This window comes from Nuphar pumila, chromosome 12, assembly GCF_984573655.1.
Source record: "Nuphar pumila chromosome 12, dmNupPumi1.hap1.1, whole genome shotgun sequence".
Lineage (NCBI taxonomy): Eukaryota > Viridiplantae > Streptophyta > Magnoliopsida > Nymphaeales > Nymphaeaceae > Nuphar > Nuphar pumila.
The window spans coordinates 21,855,117-21,875,402 of record NC_143260.1 but is presented as its reverse complement, the minus strand read 5'-3'; the positions used below and the strand labels follow the sequence as shown (position 1 = coordinate 21,875,402).

General features: G+C 37.7%; 1 long non-coding RNA gene across 1 annotated transcript; it reads right to left on the bottom strand.

Moving 5' to 3' along the window:
* Nucleotides 1-14,844: 14,844 nt before the first annotated feature.
* Nucleotides 14,845-20,036, bottom strand: LOC149820273 (uncharacterized). The gene is made up of 3 exons (XR_016426676.1): nucleotides 19,879-20,036; nucleotides 16,925-17,148; nucleotides 14,845-15,273 (listed from the first exon to the last, which is right to left on the bottom strand). It is a non-coding gene; the product is annotated as an uncharacterized LOC149820273 (long non-coding RNA).
* Nucleotides 20,037-20,286: the final 250 nt, after the last annotated feature.

Genomic DNA, 20,286 nt, shown 5'->3' with positions numbered 1-20,286 from the left:
TTCACCGTGAGGGGACTTTGCGTCATGGGATGAAGGCCGCCTAGATGCCGGAATTCAGAGAGGGGATATCGGCTAAGTGGGGCACACTCATCCGCACATTCAAATGCTTCCTAAGGGATGTTTGGATTGGTGGAATCGTGGGGAACTGGAATCCAAGGTGCAATTGAAATCCCTTTCCACTCCTGAGAATACAATTCTTAGGGCGTGTTTGCATGACAACAGAAAAGGAGGGCTTTCTGCGGAAACACAGCATCGCATGCGTTTCCAATGAGGCTCACCATGGCAAGCAAATGAGGGGGCCTTATTCCCTGCGAAAAGAGGCCCTCAAAGTCAATGCAGCACCTCATATGAAGAAGAGATTGCCTATTCGTGTTTCGAACTTGCGTCCTGTCTCTTCTCTGTCTCTGTGATGTAGGGGGTGGCCCACCTATTGCCTCAAAGTTAGCAACCCGAGATTTTTACAATTTGGAATTCCTTAGGTCAAGATCCTGGTTAATGAAATCATAAAAAAAAAAACAAAAAGCCATGGCCAAGTGTTTTGTTGCTTTTATTGGTCTTCTTTTTTTTTTTTTTGGGGGGGGGGGTGTGTGGGGGGAGATGGGATCAGAGCATGCTCTGACGGTATTCTGTCAGAGCACCTCTTGATGCCGTTGGATGGGCCCCACTATTTTTTCGGATGGACGGCATCAGAATGGTTTAAAATGAACGGCTCACAATGAGCGTATCGACTGTTTTGATGGTATCTTTCATTTTTAAGATAACATCCAAGGCACCTCTTACGGTAACAGGTGCCAATGGTGTGATCAACTCTCAATCTTTGCTTAGGAAGAGAGATCACCTAGGGTACACTTAGGGTACATTTGGTTCTATCATTCACTTCTTCTCTCATTGTTTTTTTTTTTTTTTTTGCAAAAGCAAGCAAAAAGTACCTTCGTGAGAAAGTGAAACTCATTTGCCTTTGCAAATGAGAGTTGTTTTAGAAAGCGAATCTCATTTGTGTGCCAACTCTAATCTCATGAGACCTCAAGAGATTTAAAATGTGAATCTCATTTGCACAATACCCCCATGTTTTGTGGATTTTAGTCTTGATGTAATGGCCTGAAATGGACTCTTGATATCACATTGAGGTGCTGTCAGGTCCATGTCTTGTCAGAGCTTGCTTGGGAAAAACCACAAGTGTCACCGTCCGGAAGGTAAGAACCAAAGTCGGAGCTAGCTCAGGCTCGACATGTTTAAGCTCAGCTCCAACTCATTCTTAAAAAATAAATGAGCCAAGCTTGAACAAAGGTTTAGGCTCAATACATGTAAATGATCCGAGATTGAACAGACATACCAGCTCGGATAAGCTTGGTAAGCCGGATTAAGCTTGGCTCATTCAGTTCATAACATGGGCCCAAGGAGAGGTCTTACCTTAACAGGCAAGTTGTTGGTCACCCTAGGAAGGGGTGTGGGTTAAAATGCCACAAATTTTCTCTTTCAAAGAAGCTTTTTAAACAAATTTCAAAAACTTTGAAAACATTTTTAAATTAAAGGTGTTCAGCTAGAGCCGAACTGAGTTTTGCTCGAGCTTGACTCAAGCCGATCCCAGGCTAAGGTGGTTCAAGCTCTGCTCGAGCCAATCCTCGACAAAGGTTATATGCTTTGTATGTGCCTAGCATTTTCTATGAGCAAAGGACGTGCACATATTCCATAATTACTGTTGGTATATTTCTATCACCAGCTCGGCAAGAGTGGACCTGGAATGTAGAAGGATGGCATCTAGCCATAGTTAGGCAAAGGATAAGAATCAGCAATGATGTATTCATCCTTTTAATAAGAGGATAGTTATGGAGCAAAGCTATGATAGTTCCATTCTTACTGAAGCAAAGATTATGTGGTTTAACAGAACTCTATATTTGTCAACAATTTCTTTGAAATCATCGAAAATACCATTGCTTATGAACAGTCTTTGGATCTCAAAATCTTGTGTCACAGGCATTGATTTGTATTACTTCTGTAACTAAAAAGTTGCATTGCATATTCATTCATCAAGAAGGCAAGGAACTTGGAGTTCAATTACTTGAAATTGAATTCATTTACTAGGACCCACAACATTGATATGTATTTCTTTAAGCTTCTGGAATTGAAACAAATGAATTAGAGTTCTTTAATCCAAAAAGACACTTTCAATTTCTATGTTAGTTCTTTTTCACTTTCTGAAGATTACTATATATGTTCTCTGTCTTAGTTTTCCTTCTCAAGGACATGTTCATGTTCCCACAATAATATTTCTAGACTGACTTGTATATCCTTCATCTTATTGTAAAAATGAGTATTTTTATGCATTTTTTGCTTTAGAAGTATTCTGAAAATGACACAGGTTATGCTTTAAACATTTAGCTCAGGATAAAAGCAATTCATATGTAAACACAGAAAACCATGGGGTCATAATTAAATTAAACAACCATCCTATTCACATAATAATTGAACAATACAATTTGATTTTAATTTCACAAAAACTTACATAAAAAAATGAGAATCATGATGGATTTATGTATATGTGCTTTTTAATTGAATCCCACAAAAAAAAATTGCTTTTCTATTATAAGAAAAAGAGAGTGACACCATACCAAATCATAGAATATGACTGCTATTCTTTAACATAAAATAGGTGCAGACCAAAAAGAAAAAGAAGACATTACGTTGAATACAATTTTTTTTTTAATGAAAGAAAACCCTATTAAAGACCTTTTCCTTTATTTATAAAGATGAAGTGGGCACGGAGGATCCTATGAAATACTATTGAACAGAAGTCATGAATTTCATAGTTCACAAGTGTTAAGATCTCGACAACATTCCAAGACATACTTGCATATATTTTATGAGGGCATGTTACATTCTTTACATTTTGAAACTTTTTCAGTTTTAGACAGTGAAGAGTTTTCTAAAAGAATAGAACCCAATGATCCGATAAACGGATCAAGATGTTGCCTTTTTTCAAACCACCCATAAGACTATCACCTATATACTGAAGCAGCAAATAACAACTTCTACTATAGGAACACCACCAAGACCAATGGGACTATTCTCAGCTTTGCTATAAACTTTTTAAAATGGAGGAAATGATGTTGATAGGAACATTGATAGGATCTGGAAAGATAAACCTTCTTATTGGTTTCCAGATCAAACGTTAACCTGTTCTGTATCTCTGTTGTTCAGTATGTGTCTGCCTAACCCCAGCTTGCCAATCCAACACAATAAAGGGTAACAAAGAAAACACCTCTACTTGTTAATGTTATGCACAGAATGTGATCATGCAGTCTCATGTTTATGGGTTTCATTAGATCTCTGGCAGATGTCACATTTACAAGTTGTAAGATAATCAGCAGGTAAGAACATAGCATGGGCATTGTTAATGTTAGGCATAGAATATGATGATGCACTCTCATAGTTATGGTTTTGTGAGATCGAGGACATATATATAAGTTGTGGGATAATCAATTAGACTTTCCTAGCAACCTTAGGAAATCTAACATCCTAAAATACTATACTAGACTAGAAAAGAAAATTTCTGCTGCAAGGAAAGCATCCACTGTGTTATCCATACATGGTCACTTGGAGAAATAGAACAAGAATGAGAAATAATTTTATGACACTGAAGTGACCTTAGAATAAGGGAAACATTTAAGAAAAAAGTCTTACCAAGTGCCTCTATTAGCATCTTTGGCTTAAGAGTCTTCAGCCTCTGCACTGTCTCTGCAAAATGGCCACTACCTTGATCGGGTAAATCATCTCTGTCAACACTAGTTATCACCACATAGTCCAATCCCCATGATGCTATTGCTTCAGCAACATTGGCAGGTTCATCAGGATCAGGAGGAGGTGGTGTCCTTGATGTCTTTACATTACAAAATCTGAAAAGATGTTGGAACTCAGGTTAATTGCACTCTTAGATGTTCAGTACCACCTAAAGTGGTTGAAACCAAGCTAAGGTACAAAACAATACATATGTAAAACCATAATGGTTTCACCAGTATCACACAAAAGTTAAGCATTTGTGATAGCAATTCTCAAGAAAGCCTCTGATTGGCTCCTATATAAAGGAAGTACTAAAATGATGGGGAAAAGCATTCTCAAAGGCTTAGATTAACATAAGCAATAAATGCATAAATTTTTGCTACTATAGTTTCATCGTTGATAGAAAATCAAAATATAAAGATCTCAAAACCAGGGCACACATGATAAAAAAAGCAAAGGTGGTGGGGTTGGTTCGCACAATTTGGGAAGTAGAACAGAAGTTTGTAAACTGAGTTATTTCCACACACGGAAGGAATGAATTACAAAAAATTGAGATTTGTCAACATGTCAGGCTTATTGACAGTTTCCTACTTAGAGTGTAAGATTATGATATTAGTGCAACAATATGAAATTTCTTCAAAATTCTAATTGCAACATAGTAGCTAGCATGGAAAAACATACTGTACCACAATTTCAACCCTTCAGCGTGAGAAAATGATAATATTAACTATGAAAACCAAGACATCAACGCCAATTAAAAGAGTGATCGCATAATCAAACAAACAAAGATGGTTTTGAAAATCTCGAAAATATAGTGATATTTTCAATTCTGGTGATATTTTGAAAATATCGGCTGACCTTGAAAACCCACTAATATCGTGATATTTTCAAAATATCAGCGCTATAGGTGGCTATGACATTAACTGTCAAATTTTTACACAACAAAGAAAGTCTCCATTGCCAATGCACACAAGAAAGAAAAGCAAATTGTTTGACTTTTCAGTACCACCTAAAGTGGTTGAAACCAAGCTAAGGTACAAAACAATACATATGTAAAACCATAATGGTTTCACCAGTATCACACAAAAGTTAAGCATTTGTGATAGCAATTCTCAAGAAAGCCTCTGATTGGCTCCTATATAAAGGAAGTACTAAAATGATGGGGAAAAGCATTCTCAAAGGCTTAGATTAACATAAGCAATAAATGCATAATTTTTTGTTACTATAGTTTCATCGTTGATAGAAAATCAAGATATAAAGATCTCAAAACCAGGGCACACATGATAAAAAACCAAGTGAACTCACTTGAAAGTCCCACAAAGAAAAAAGAATAAAAAAGAAAAAAGTTGTTAAAGAGGCAGTGGAAGTGTGTTACCTAAAAGCAGTCTTGTAGAAAAGCGGGTGATCAACAGGGCACAAGATGAATTTAGAAAATTAGATGGTGATGTGAGGGTTGAGGTCGAAGAGTTAATGGCCACCGTACAAGAGCTAATGAATCGATTGAGTACTCAGGAGATCGAAATGCGTGAACTCTAGGAGAGATATGGAGTCTTGGAAGGGCTACTGGGTAATAGTATTGGTGGTGTGGGTAATGCCAAAAATTTAGGAAATATTGGAAATAGGATGAGCTTACGAGATCAATTCAAGAAAATGTGTCGTGGTGTATGTTGTTTGCTGATGATATTGTTTTGATTGATGAGTCTAGAGCTGGGGTTAATGCTAAGTTAGAATTATGGAGACAGACATTAGAAGCAAGAGGTTTTAAGTTGAGTAAGAATAAGACAAAATACATAGAATGTCGGTTTAGTAAGCAACGAAGCAATGATGGGAGTGTAGTGAAGCTTGGTGAGCAAGAAATACCGGTGGATGATTGTTTCAAATATTTGGGATCTATCATTCAAAAGTATGGAGAAATTGATGGAGATGTAAATCATAGGATAAAGGTTGGGTGAATGAAATGAAAAAGTGCAATTGGAGTGTTGTGCGATCGTAGAATGCCATTGCGGTTGAAGGGAAAGTTTTATAGGACGACTATTAGGCCCGCTTTACTATATGGTACGGAATGTTGGGCTGCCAAGAGACATTATATTAAAAAAATGAGTGTAGCTGAGATGCGTATGCTGAGATGGATGTGTGAAAATACAATAAAAGATAAGATTCGGAACGAGGAGATATGTAAGAAGGTAGGCATTGCACTCATTGAAAATAAGATGAGAGAGAATCGTTTACGGTGGTTTGGACATATTCGGCAAAGGCCTAATGATGCGCCAGTTAGAAGGATGGAGAAATGGGAAAATATATTAGTTAAAAGAGGTCGGGGTAGGCCTAGGAAGACATGGATGGAGGTGATAGGAAAGGATATGAATGCTTTGAACCTCACCGAGGACATGACATTGGATAGAAATGATTGGAGGAGAAGGATTCATGTGGAAGACCCAGAATGATTTTCTTTTTTGGTTCATATCCCCGACCCCAATTGTTTTGAGATGAAGGTGTAGTTGTTGTTGTTGTTGTTGTTGTTGTTGTTGTTGTTGTTGTTGTATTGGAAATAGGAAAAAACTAGTGGTTTGACTAGAAAAACCCAGATTGAAGCTAATCGAGTCGACAAAGTTTAAAGGAGAAAGAGAAGCGAGGATTTTTTAGAATTGGATATGGGATATAGAGTAATTCTTTGACCAAGCTGAGACCGAAGAAGATGTTGATCAGATATGCATTGCGGCTAGATATTTGGTTGATGATGTTGTTGTATGGTGGAGAACACAATATCACAACATGGAATGGGGAAGATTGGTGATTAAGTTGTGGGTCGTCTTTAAGAAAGAGATGCGGGAATATTTTCTCCTGCACAATGTTGGAGAAAAGGCTCGTGACAAGCTGATGGCATTGAGACATACAAGGACCATTAAGGAATACATGACTACTTACTCATCAACGGTGCTTGATATCGAAGACATGGCTAAGAAGGATCATGTTTACTTCTTAAAAAAGGGACTAAAGACTTGGGCTCAACAAGAGTTAACTCAGTTAAGGTCGACTGACCTGAGTAGCGCTTTGGCCGCAACAGAACAAATTATCGAAATGCCCCCTACATGGTGGACCTGAGACAAAGCCATTTCACAGGGATGATCGAGTGAATGAAATAGGCTAACATGGAGAAAATTAGCATTGGCCACCCCCTTGAGATCAAAGGGACCAGACTCAAGCACGACCAAAAAGAATCTTGAGAAATAGACCAACATCATAAAATCAGAATCTGAGGTACCATCAAAAAGTTCAGTGCTAGTATTGCAATGGAAACCACTTTGAAAGACAATGGCCTAATTCAAACCAAAGGAGTAAGGTTGTTAATGCTATTGAGGGTGAAGAGGAACCCGTAGGAAAAAAAATCAAGATGGGGACCTTGTGAAGGGTGAATGCATTAGAAGGACCTACCTCTGTTATATCCCCAATGAAAAAAGAACTGAAGTACTTGGAAGTGACCATCAATGGAAGAGCTACCAAGGTGATGATCGATACAAGGGCCACACACAAGTTCATCACTCAGGAGGAAGCAACAAGGTTAGGCTTGCGGCGCGACCAAAAAGCAACCCATATGAAAGCAATGAATTTGGGAGCACAACCCATCTTGGGAGTATCTGAAGGCAGACCAGTCGGGCTTGAGAAGATGACTGACAAGACCGAATTCTCGATTGCTCTGCTGGATGATTTCAAGGTAATCCTTGGCATGATTTTTTATGAGTGACCAAAGTTGTACTGATGCCACACTTGGATGTTATCAGTTTTATGGGTGAGAAATTCCAATGCATGATCCATGCTTTAACTTCGCTGTCATCTAATCCACATATAGTTTTTTCCTTATAAATCAAGAGGGGCCTCCAACAAGGCGACCAAACATTCCTAGTAGCAGTGCGAGAAGAGGAAGAGAGGAGGCCCTATGAGGACATTCCACCACCAATCGTTGTTGTGTTAGAAGAGTTTCAAGAGGGGATGTTACCCGAGTTACAAAGAAGATTTCTACCCTATAGAGAAGTCAATCATAAGATAGAATTGATGTCAGGGGCAAGGCCGCTTACGATGGCTCCATACAGAATGGCCCCACCAGAGTTGGAAGAGCTTGAGAGGCAACTGGATGAAATGCTAGATGTTGAGATCATTTGATCTGTCAAAGGCACCCTTTGTTGCCCTAGTATTGTTTTAGGGCAAACATGATGGGTTCAAGCGGTTGTGCGTAGATTATAGGGCCCTCAACAAGTTGACTATTCTGAACAAGTACTTGTCTTTAATTGTTGATTTGTTCGATCAGTTGGGAGGAGCTCGAGTTTTCTCAAAATTGGACCTACGATCAGGGCATTGACAAGTCAGGATTAAAAAAGGAGATGAGGCCAAGACCACGTGTGTCACGCGATGCAGTGCCTTCTAGTTCTTGGTGATGCCTTTTGGCTTGACGAACGTGCCTGCAACTTTCTCTACTCTAACGAATCAAATATTCTATCTATACCTAGATCGATTTGTCATCATGTATTTGAATGATATTGTTGAAAATAACGATAGTCTTGAAGAGCACATATAGCATCTTTGCACAATGTTTCAGATCTTGAGGGACAACGATTTATATGTCAAGAGAGAAAAGTGCTTGTTCGGCCTGAAAGAGATCAATTTCTTAGGCCATATAGTTGGAGATGGCCATTTGAGGATGGACCGCCAGAAGGTGAAGGCCATTCAAGATTTGGAGATACCGACCAAGATTCTTGAACTTTGCTCATTTTTTAGAATAGTGAACTACTACCGTCGATTCATCATAGGATATTTTGCTATTGTTGCACCATTGACTGAATTGCCAAAAAAGGATAAGAAGTGAGAATGATAAGAAGGGTGCCAGAAGGCGTTTGAAGCATTAAAAGAAGCCATGGCAAAAGAGCCAATATTGCAGTTGCCTAACCATGTGAAGTTGTTCGAAGTGTACGCCAATGCCTCTGATTTCACCATTGGAGGCGTGTTGATAGAAGGTGGACATCCTATCACTTATGAAAGTCGAAAGCTAAACGACGTCGAGCAAAGATATACTATGCATGAGAGAGAAATGCCAGCTATTGTCCATTGCTTACACACCTAGAGACACTACCTATTGGGTTCATTGTTCATTGTCTAGACGTACAATATGGCAATGAGCTACTTCCAAACGTAGAAGAATCTCAATCCTAAGCAAGCATAGTGGCAAGAGTTTCTGGCTAAATTTAATATGATCTTAGAGTACAAGCTTGGCAAAATCAATATAGTAGCAGATGCCCTGAGTAGGAAGGCCGAGCTAGCGGCCTTGGTTGAAGGTGCGACAGTGAATGCTCAAAGCGACCTCCTTGACAAAATTCAGGAGGGTCTATGAGAAGATCCTATGGCACAACATCTCCTTTTCCTACTAAAGTAGGAGAAGACGACAATTTTAGGAACAAGATGAGTTGTTGATGACAATAGGAAGTCAAGTATATGTACCTCAATGAGGATCTTTGCGGTGAGAGATATTGAAGGAGTGTCACAACTCAACATGGGCAGGACATCTAGGACAAGCAAGGATCTTTGTGTTGATAAAGCGGGTGTATTATTGGCCACAGATGCGCGATAACGTAGATGACTATGTGCACAATAATGGATTTTATTAGAGACGAGATAAAGCCATAAATTAGAAACCTGCAGGGCTACTAAAGCCTCTCTCCATTCTGAGTCGACCGTGGGAGAGCATAGTAATGGATTTTATTGTGAGTCTGCCTAAGACTGAGGGGTATAACAACATATTCATTGTGGTTGATCAGTTATCTAAATATGCGACCTTTGCTTCTGCTCCCACAAATTGTTCAGCTGAAGACACTGCCAGACTCTTTGTGAAGTATGTGGTCAAGTATTGGGGCACCCCAGAAAGCATCATTAGTGATTGTGATGCCTGTTTCATGGGTAAGTTTTGGAGGGAAGTCTTTCGTCTACTGAGATCTGAACGGCATTGCTCTACTAGCTTTCATTCACAGACGGATGGTCAAACTGAGCACATCAATGAAATGCTTACAATACTTTGTCATTGTAAACCAAAAGAATTGGGTTGAGTTGTTGAACATTGCTCAGTTTTGTTATAATCTTTAGAAGAGCAAATCCTCAAGTCACAACCCCTTTGAGATTAGGACATGGCAACAACCATAAACACCACACTCCGTAGTGACTCAAGGTCAAGGCAAGGCACCCTTCACATCCCATTTTGTCAATAATTGACATGATTCAACTAAGTTAGGGAAGGCATTTATGCATAAAGCTGCCATGCGAATGAATAAATGGGCAGATCAAAACCACAGACCAGCTGAATTTTAAGTCAGGGATAAGGTGTTAGTCAAGTTATACCTCAAAAGAACAACAATATTCCATGAACACCATCGGGGGCTCATTCGAAAGTATGATGAGCCCTTTGTCACCATTCAAAGGATCGACAACTTGGTGTACAAGCTAGATCTCCCTGCCAGCTTTCAAATCCACTTAGTCTTTCTTGTGTGCAATTTAAAGCCCTTCAATAAAGATAAAGAAGATCACAGTCACAATTTACCTCAACGAGCTTCCATCCCACAACGAGCTCCATCATCGACATCAATCTCAACCTCAAAAGAAGTCAAGTTCACCATGGACCATGGCAACAACTACCTCACTTAAAAATGGAAGGGATTGCCAAAGAGCGATGCCAGTTGGGAGACTTCACGCAACGTCCATCAGTTTCACTAGCAAATTAAAGAATACCACCAATATATAGAACATAGGATGACACCAGTTTAGGTAAGAGAGTGCGTTCCAAACTGTCATGTTTTCACCTTTTTGCTTTCGATGTATATACCTCTTTGGCACTCTCCAGTGCTTGTAAATGGCCTTTGGCCTAAAAACCTCAAGTACTACGTACGGTAACAGACCCCTTCTCCCTATCTCTCTCAATACATTCTCAAGCTTGCTATAAAAAGTTTATGCTTTTTTGCATTCTCTTTCTCTCTCTGTTTATGTGATTGTACTCTCGCGTGCTTGTGAAATGATGCTCGTACTACCCTGTTGCAACTTTGCACTCTTTATTGTGAGTATTTTTGTTAGTTTTCTTGACTCATCAAGCTGACCGGGTCGAGACCACAACGTGCCGCATAGTGCTCTTCGTAAGCATGTGAAAGCTAGGTAGCCTTGACACCTCTTTAATCTGAATCTTGTAATCCCCCTAATTCCTTCACTCGAATTTGAGCACTCCTTGAGTTGTTCATGGTCCAAAGCTTAGTTTAAAAACTTGGGTCAACCCAGACCATTGAATGACCTAGAAATGAACCAAACTCGATCAAGTCAGTTGAGTTTTAGCATAATTTGGCCAAGTCAGCTCATGACTCGGCTAAGTCATACACATATATAATATATTTCGTATATAATTATATATATTACATGAATATAATATAAATATTTTGTATATTATACATAAAAAGATGATTATACATATATTAATAAAACTACACATTAAACATATTATAAAATTATATATATATATATATATAATTTATATTATATGCAATATTTTATAATATTAATAACATTTTATAAAATATACATCATATATACATATATTTACATATTTTATATAAAAAATAAAGTTAACATGACAATAGTCCAATGTGCAGACACTACTGGAGGCCAGCTAATATGCAATTAGTGAAGGGTTTTTTAATTTCCTTTCGTCCAGCCAAAAAAAAAAAAACTTTTGCTCTAGGATTCGATTGCCAACATTAGATCCGGACTCAGCACTGAGTTTCCATCTCAATTGAAACTGACTAAAATCCGAAACTGAATGTGTAATTAATATTGGATTTTAAGCTAGTTGGATCCTGATTCTGTTTCGTTTGATCCCATCTGAGTCCTAATCCAAATCCCAATATGGTGCCAGTCACCATCCCACCTATTTGCTGCAAAATGATATCTTCAGCAACAAAACAGTTTCGCTCGCTGACTGATCTCAATGCCCATTAAGGGCATCACCAAAGAATTTCCTTGCTACATATTTTGCTTTTTTTTTTTTTCTTGCTCTCAGCCTTTTGTATATTCAATGTTTTGCTTGGTGGTCGCTTCTCACCCTCCACTGTAGTGACAAATATCACGAGATTTATGAAAAATCTTGCGATAATATCGTGAGAAATTGCCTGAAAGTTTAAAATGGCAATTTCTCACGAGATTTTCAAAATATCACAAGATTTATGAAAAAATATAAATACCATGATTTAAACGTGATATTTACATTTTAAATGACTATTTATCTTGAAAAAACATGTGTTAATATTATTTGTAAATAATTTTTATAAAAATTAATTTTTTTTATTGCCGAGATTTTGCCAAAAAAATGTGTGGTTTATGAAAATTTTCAAATTCTCACGAGTTTTTGAAAAACGATATTTTGCCGTTTTCAACTTTTGTCACTATGACCTCCACCTTGTTTGATGTTGTGCTTAATTCATCCCATCAGTAACGTATTTGTCTTCTCTAATTGAAAAAAATAAAACAACGTATTCTCCAAATCTTTTATGTCACGCCTTTTTTTTTTTTTTAATTTATAACTCGAACCAACACGAAGACTTGGTTGCGCTGGCTCAGCCTGCCATACATACGATCGTCGTGTTGGCAACGTAAAACTCCAAGGTTAGGACGCCTGCCCCCGGAGCCTACATATGCTAGTCATTGGCTTGTGTAGAGTGGCGACGCCCATGAGAATCGAACCTTGAAGCAGCCAATGCCCCCCACCCCCACTACGCGAACTCCCCTTGAAGCTTCTATGTCATGGCTTTTGAGAGGTGTTATGAATGTACGGAAACGGTGGCACTTGTGGATTTTACTGGACCCATAATTGGAGGTTTTGCTACCTACCTTTTAAAGTATCTTGTGTGAAAATATATGTAAAAGTAGAGTAGTTCCATAAAAATTTTAAATTAATTTATATGTTTTTCTTGAGATTAATTGATGATTGTAATTTCTTTCATGCTATTATGAAAAAACAAAAAAGGGAAGAAATATTTGGTTGAAAAATGTCCATCCAAGTCAGGATCAACCCTGGACCCTGGTCCCATCTGAGTTTGGTTCTGGGTCCAATTCGTTGAACTCTATATGATATGGATTTTGACTCAAGTCCCAGGAAGTATCGATAGTGCATGACCAAGAGCTTCTTGAATGCACGTATCCATTTTAAAAACGAGCAGGCTCTTCACATCAAGCCCACAGGGGCTTCCATAAGGTGGAAGCTGGGGGTGTACTTACCAGAGCAGAACAGGTGATCTGTCAAATCACTTTAAGCAACGATTTGACATCTTCACCGTCTGGTGTCAATGGGACGAGTTTGGTTTGGATCCAAGTAGAACCAGACTTGGACCTATTTTTGGATATGATATCAGGTTTGGATCCAGTTATAATCGGGTACACTAAGAAAAACCATACTCAGACCCGATAAGAACTGCATGAACCTGCAGATCCGAACTATACCCGGTGAAACTATATTTTTTATCCTTTTTACATTGAAAATTTGCGAGTCTTAATCTGAACTCGGGTCAGGTCTAGGTTTGATATTGCATTTCACAAACTATACCCTTAATCGGACCTTCGGGTCCAGACCCGGGTCTTCTTATTTATCACCATACCCAGACCCTATAGGGTTTGGTTCGGGTCGGGTTCAGATAAACCCAACCCACTACCGTCTATTGCGTCATCCCTACCCATAGTGACAAATATTGCGAGATTTATGAAAATCTCGCGATAATGTTATGAGAAATTGCCTGAAAGCTTAAAACGGCAATTTCTTGCGAGATTTTCAAAATATTATGAGATTTATGAAAAAAACATAAATACCACGATTTAAACGCGATATTTATGTTTTAAACGGCTATTTATCACGAAAAAAACACATTTTTATTTTTAAATAATTTTTATTAATATTTTATTATAAAAAATAAATTTTACATTTTTTTATTGCCGAGATTTTGCCAAAAAAACACAAAATTTATGAATTTTTTTCAATTTCTTGTTAGTTTTTTAAAAATGAAAAATTGCCGATAAAAACGTTTGTCACTATGATCCTACCAGGTCATTATGCAATTTGTGGAGTGTTAGACACCTCTCCGCCTGTAACAAGGCGTCCAAAATCATAATGGTGTTATCGTGAAATTAAAAGCACAATCAGCATTCACTGTTGCTGAACTTCTTTGAAAGTTCTAATCAGGATCTTGGTTATGTTTGACTCCATGTTAAGCATGATTAAGATCAACAATGCTCATTGTGGAAACATTTCCTACTCTACTAATGAAGAGGCGGGAGTTCATGAATGTTTTTCATTGGCTGGGAAAATCTCAGTTTATCATGAACTTGACCAAATTTTTGAAAGTCCATAATCATATTTATAACTGACAAAGACGTACGTAACACCCACTTTTGGCACCATTCTGTGTTTTGGCTTAGACAAAAAAAAATGACAAACATGGCCAATTCACAGCTCAAACTATGAGAAATCTGGCCAATCGATTTTTTTTCTTGACGGTTCTACCTTTTCATCACCTGAAAATTAAGCTCTTTGGTCAAACCACTTGTCTAAGTTGTTACCTAAAAATTCAGGCGCCATGTAAGCTGCTACATGAAAAACTCAAACACCATGATTTCAACCAAACAAAAATGCAAAACTGTCAAGAAAATCGTAAATTGGCCATGTTTGTTATATTTTCTAGTCCCCAGTTGGCACAGGTTTGAAATATCTTAACAGTAACTGAATGATGTGCTCATAAGGGCTACCCGCACCTGGCTGGGTGGATTGGCTTAAAATGTTCAAGTTGAACGACGACGCAAGTTCGATAAACATGGCCTGCATGGCCCTGTTGCGAAGCTAAAGCAAGAGCCTCCCAACCTGATGTGGGTTCCCCCATGTAATTGAAAAAACAAACAAAACTGATGCATGCCATGCATAACTTTGTGCCATTTAGCATATATATGCCAAACCTTATATATGATACCATCCAATTATGTTGTCCAATCACACCAAATAGGCACTCATTTTAAATGGAAAAACATGTACATTTCATATAATACAGAAAACAAACCACAAGTACGTAGTTAGCTTTAGAATTACTAAAAGGCAGGTTGGGCATCAATCGAAACATGAACAATCCATGAACTTCTACGTTGCCACCAGTAGCAGGAGCAACATGGGTTCATGAACTTGGTCATGTTTCACATGATGCCAAACAGATATCTTTATAGTGACAAACTTAACCATTCTCTTGTTCAAAATTGTTAGCTGTGCCCTTTCTCCTAGTTATGCAGGAAAAGGCAAACCGCAGAACAGTCGTCCATTTTCGAATACGGAAACCTACGCCTCCATTCGCGAACGGCTGAGTCCACTACCACTTCTGCAGCGATTTCTTTGCTTGGTGCAGACCAAACAATGGATGCTACTTGATTGTTACTTAGAACATCCCATACCTGCAAACAGAAGACACTCAATTGATACCATATTACTAAATATGAAAGAATAATAAGTATGCCTTGTTCTAGAATGTAGACCTATGTGTTTACATCTAAACACAAGACTTCTAGTTTCTGAGCAAAATTAGAAGAGATGAGCTAAAACTAGGGAACTATTCAAAACATTTCATAACTAGTGATTTTTTTTTTTTTTCAAAAAAATGGTCATTTTTTATCTACTAATGTTCAGAGTTTCAGAGTAGAAATATTTGTCGAGCTTGTTGGTAAATTCTACATGATCTGAACTGCGGTCTCGGAGGTGTTGAGATTCTAATTTGCTTGAAGGAACACAACATGGCACTCTCTTAAAAGTGACAGTAGCCCTTTCGAGTAAAAACTGGGTGTAGAAGGGTGAACCACAACTTTACTTCTACAATACAACCAATTACATACCTACTCATGCTATACTACCTTTCTCACTAAGCAATCGTCCATCACAATACAATTATCATGATCAGCCCCAAAAAGGAAAGGAGAGGGCCGTGAGAAGAGAGAAAAAAAGAGGCTGCAATAACTAAAGGAGCGGGACTTGAGCTATAGACAACACCAATGGCCATCCAGGATAAAAATAAACCCTGGTCAGGAGGACCAAAAATGTCCATTGATCTCAACTCCCATGCATGCACCAATGATGGTCTAGCATGCACCCACAAAAAGGCTTGTTAATAGCCTTAATTCACCCACTAACATCCAAAATGTTAGGCTAGCCATTTGGACTAAGTAACATGCTCAAATTGTGTCAGAAATGCCCTTTGACTAAAAAGATCAAACTCCAAAACCGTTTTGATAATAAAAGGTCCTTTAATAAAGTTTTAAAACTTTTTTAAAGTTGTTTTATAAGGTAAAAACAGTCCAAAAAAGAGTGATAAGAAAATGGTCAAAGTCAAACCAAGACCGAGATCCAAACGAATGGAGTCAAGCCGAACCCGAATCCAAGTCTAAAGTCAACGCCAACTTCAAATCGATCCAAATCCAAAGTTCGACATTTAATTGACAAGCCCCCAAAGGGCCTTGCCTTCACAGTCAACTTTACATATTTTAAACCCATTGCGTTCTTAAAAAATGATTAATGTGGACTAAAGAAATCTCATGAAGTGAACTTTCCCTTCAAAATTTATTTTTCAAAAAAAACTTAAGCAAAGAGAGGACTAACAACAAAGTTAGGATGCTACAAAAGAAAAAGATTGATAATGACCTTCCTGATAACTGGAACTTATCAATTAAATTTCAGGAAGTTTTGGTGTTTGGCACAATTTGGAGTATTCTTCACCCAAACCAAGCATGGATCTGTTTCTAAATATTTGAAAATCTAAAGGTTCTAAATCTTTATTATTACCAAACTTGAATTGACATAAAACGGAGGAATCTGCATTAGTTATTATTGCATCTAGGACCACAAGCACTTATTATCCAAATGCAGTGTTGATGAAATACCAAGAAATACTTTTTGTTATTTTAGAAGATGGGACTATGTTCTTTTGTGATATATTTGGAGGAACATCTTCTGAATTATATTTGGACATATTTGAAATTCTGATCAAATTCACAGTTTCCAATGGTCTCATTTTTGCAGATTTTTCTGTTCATACATGCAAGAGCTGTGACTTACCCCATCAGTTGCAAGGATGATAAATTGATCACTGGAGGAGAGTCGCTGGTAAGAGATCTGCGGGACTGCAATTATTCCGAAGTTTTTCAGGCGAAAATCTCCGAATGCTCTAGCCATGGCCAATCCTGGATAGTTGTCGTTAGGTAGCCAAACTCTTTGCACCTTTGGTTCGTCTGGCAAAGCAAATATGCGGCCATTGCACCGTTTGATGCGTTCTGCTTCTTCTGCAAGTACGTATATGCATAAATGTAAATGCATTCATGCATATCTATTGTTAGACTGGTTTACGAAAACAGTGGAATGCAGTGAAAATTGAAAAGCAGCATCAAGGTCCTGAAAATTAACCACTTGCATGGGATATTGCTTTTGCTAGTGGTAAGTTTTAGCTCCCAATAGTATATTAAGAAAACATGAAAGTTCTTGATCATTGCTAGTAGATTGATAATAGTGATTAGTGACAATCAAGTCTGCAAGCTTGTGTGTTTCCATGTGATACCAAACATTTTGGGGTTCTCAAACATCTTTTGGAGTTTTTCCATTGAGTCTCTTGGATCAGCGATTTCCACTTCCACTGTTGGTATTCCAGGTAGATTGGTGCTAGAGATGCTAGTCCAATTCTCAATGGGACACAATTTACAAGCCTAGCAGAGTAGCAACTTTCAACTGACAAATGGACAATGGAGATGCAATTTCTAATTTTAAGCTTTACTGGTTCTTGTGTGTGTGTGGTAGCGAAAATTTCAAACAACAATTTTCATATAGAGAATATTGGAATTTTCATTTTTCTAGAGTTTTTTAGGGAAAATATTTAGAAAAAAGATTATTTAAAAATTTCCAAATAAAAAAAAGGATTACAAATTACAAAATGTTACGTACCTAATAGAAGTTTTTTCCTGAGATTTTGCCAGTATATATATATATATATAATGAGTAACACGCTGGTTCAGGCCACTTTTCTCGTTCTGTCCCGTTCCGCCCCCCTCAAAATCACATGTTTTTAGTATTTTTTCTCACATCTAACACTATAGATGTGATCTATAGGTTTTGTTTAGTGGAAACCGGCTTTTGGATCACCGGTACAGGTTTTAACGGTGATCCAAATCAAGGGCTATGAAGATATCATTTTTTTTCTGGCTCATAAAAATATATTTTTGTGTCGAAAAAGCATAATCCAATTGTCGATTCCCACTAAATCTAGCACGCTAAACACATCTAATGGTTTAGATCTATCATAAAACACTTCAAAACAATGCTGCAGAACGAGAAATGAGGCCTAATATGTTCAGTTCTCTCTCTCTCTCTCTCTCTCTCTCTCTCTCTATATATATATATATATATATATATATATATATATATATATATAGAGAGAGAGAGAGAGAGAGAGATAGATAGATAGAGAGAGAGAGGGAGAATGGTTCTATCCCTTTTTTCTTTTAGTCCTTTAGGACTTTTCTTTTTGGACAATCCAAGAAAAAAAAAAACATCAGTGACTGCACCTTGGCTGGCCTACGGTTAGTCAAACCCTTAAGGTCCCCACTACCCATCGGAGAGTATACCCAGCTTTGACCTTGCGGCAAGGATGCCACCTGTGGGTTTCAAACTTGTGATGCCCTGTCAACTTGGTGACAGTCACAAGTTGCCCCTACCAGAAGAGCGGAGCCCTTGTGGGCCCATTAGGACTTTTTGAAAGACCATACTTTGATGTATTTTTTGCTCGATTTGTGTCGTTATATGTATTCACTGAATAAGGATCAATGTATTTGTTTAAGAAATTTTATGCTTAGATGTGTATTTTAAAGAATTAACAAAAATAATGGTTGATATTATACTGAAATTTGATGATAAAATATTTACATTTATACATAAAATCAGTTTGAAACAAAGCTTGTTTCTTGTAAATAAGCGATGATAAACACATCTAATGGTATCAAATGAGCAAAAATATATACATGAAAGTGCAAATTTTTATTGAGTCCTAACGAGACCTAACAAAAAGAAAGGGTAGGACCATCCCCTTCTCATATATATATATATATAGTTGTAATGCGTTCAGTCAAATGATAAAATCCCAATATTTTGAAAATACCATGATTTTGTTAGCTTTTCTAATCTTTACCAAAATCTTATGTTTCATTGTGATATTTTTCAAAAAATATGGTGATAATTGTTACTATAGTGTGGATGTGCCTTTTTACATCTTTCACATGTTTTTGATGAAAATGGTTAGGGCAGTTTTAGCCAGCACAAGTTGGTTTTTCACAAGGCCTACTACAATGAATCCAACGTGCCACATTCATGGATGGCAAACTTGCAGGAAGCAATCTGACCGAACATTTTTGCTGGACCCAGACAGTAAAACGTGGAATCGGCCCAGTTTTATCTACATCCAGATCCAGATAAGTGATAAAAAAAACTATGGTAAGGATCCGAAACAATTTGAACACAATTTGTTTTACATTGCGGGTCCAGCATCACTCTGTAAAGCTGGGTCCAAACAAACAAAGTATCTTAGTTGGGCCCACCCACATGTGATGTGTACTTACTGGCTGGGGCCAACAGTTTGGAATTCTAGCGTACTAATATATGCATACTTCTGTGAGGATGCATCTAAACAGAATAGAAAAATCAATAAGTATCTAAACATTCCCATTACTTGGTTTTCATGATATGCAAAAAGCTTTTCATGTAATAATAATTCTTTGGGAATTAATATTTTTTCATTGGTCTCTCTGTTTTTTCTTTCAGCAAGGTTTATTTATTATGCAAATTTCTTCGACCTTCTAGTAGTCACCAATCTTCACCAATATTAATTTGAGAACCTTTTCTCAAAAAAAAAAAAATGCGAACCTAAAACAATTTTTTGAGAAACAAATTCCGAAAAAGTAACACAAATTGTGAACCTACAAAAATCCTCAAGTTGGTGGATGCAACATGCTTACAGAGAGAGAGAGAACCTGGCAGAACACCACTGCGTCTTGGTTGCGGCTTTTCTTCCCTTGTTGAGAATAGAGGGATACATTCTTAGGCGGCTGATTGCAGTAGAACCTTCTTCCCTCTTCTGCACTGTCCAGATCTCCTTTCTCAACTTCTCCTTGGTTAGCCAACAAAGCATTATCTTTTAACACTCCATCACCACAACCTTTAAACTCTATTGTAGAGATGCAAGCACCCATATCAACTTCATTCAATATCTACCAACCATCTCAAACATGAGATTGTGCTCAAAGCAACAAGCAATTTATGGAGAGCAACTGTGATTCAACTGGCTGCTGTAGTTAAGAAAGGTGCACCCAGCCCATTGCTTACTGTTATACAATTGCCTATGGTAATAAATAGACAAATAAAGCAAGAAGCCAAAAGAT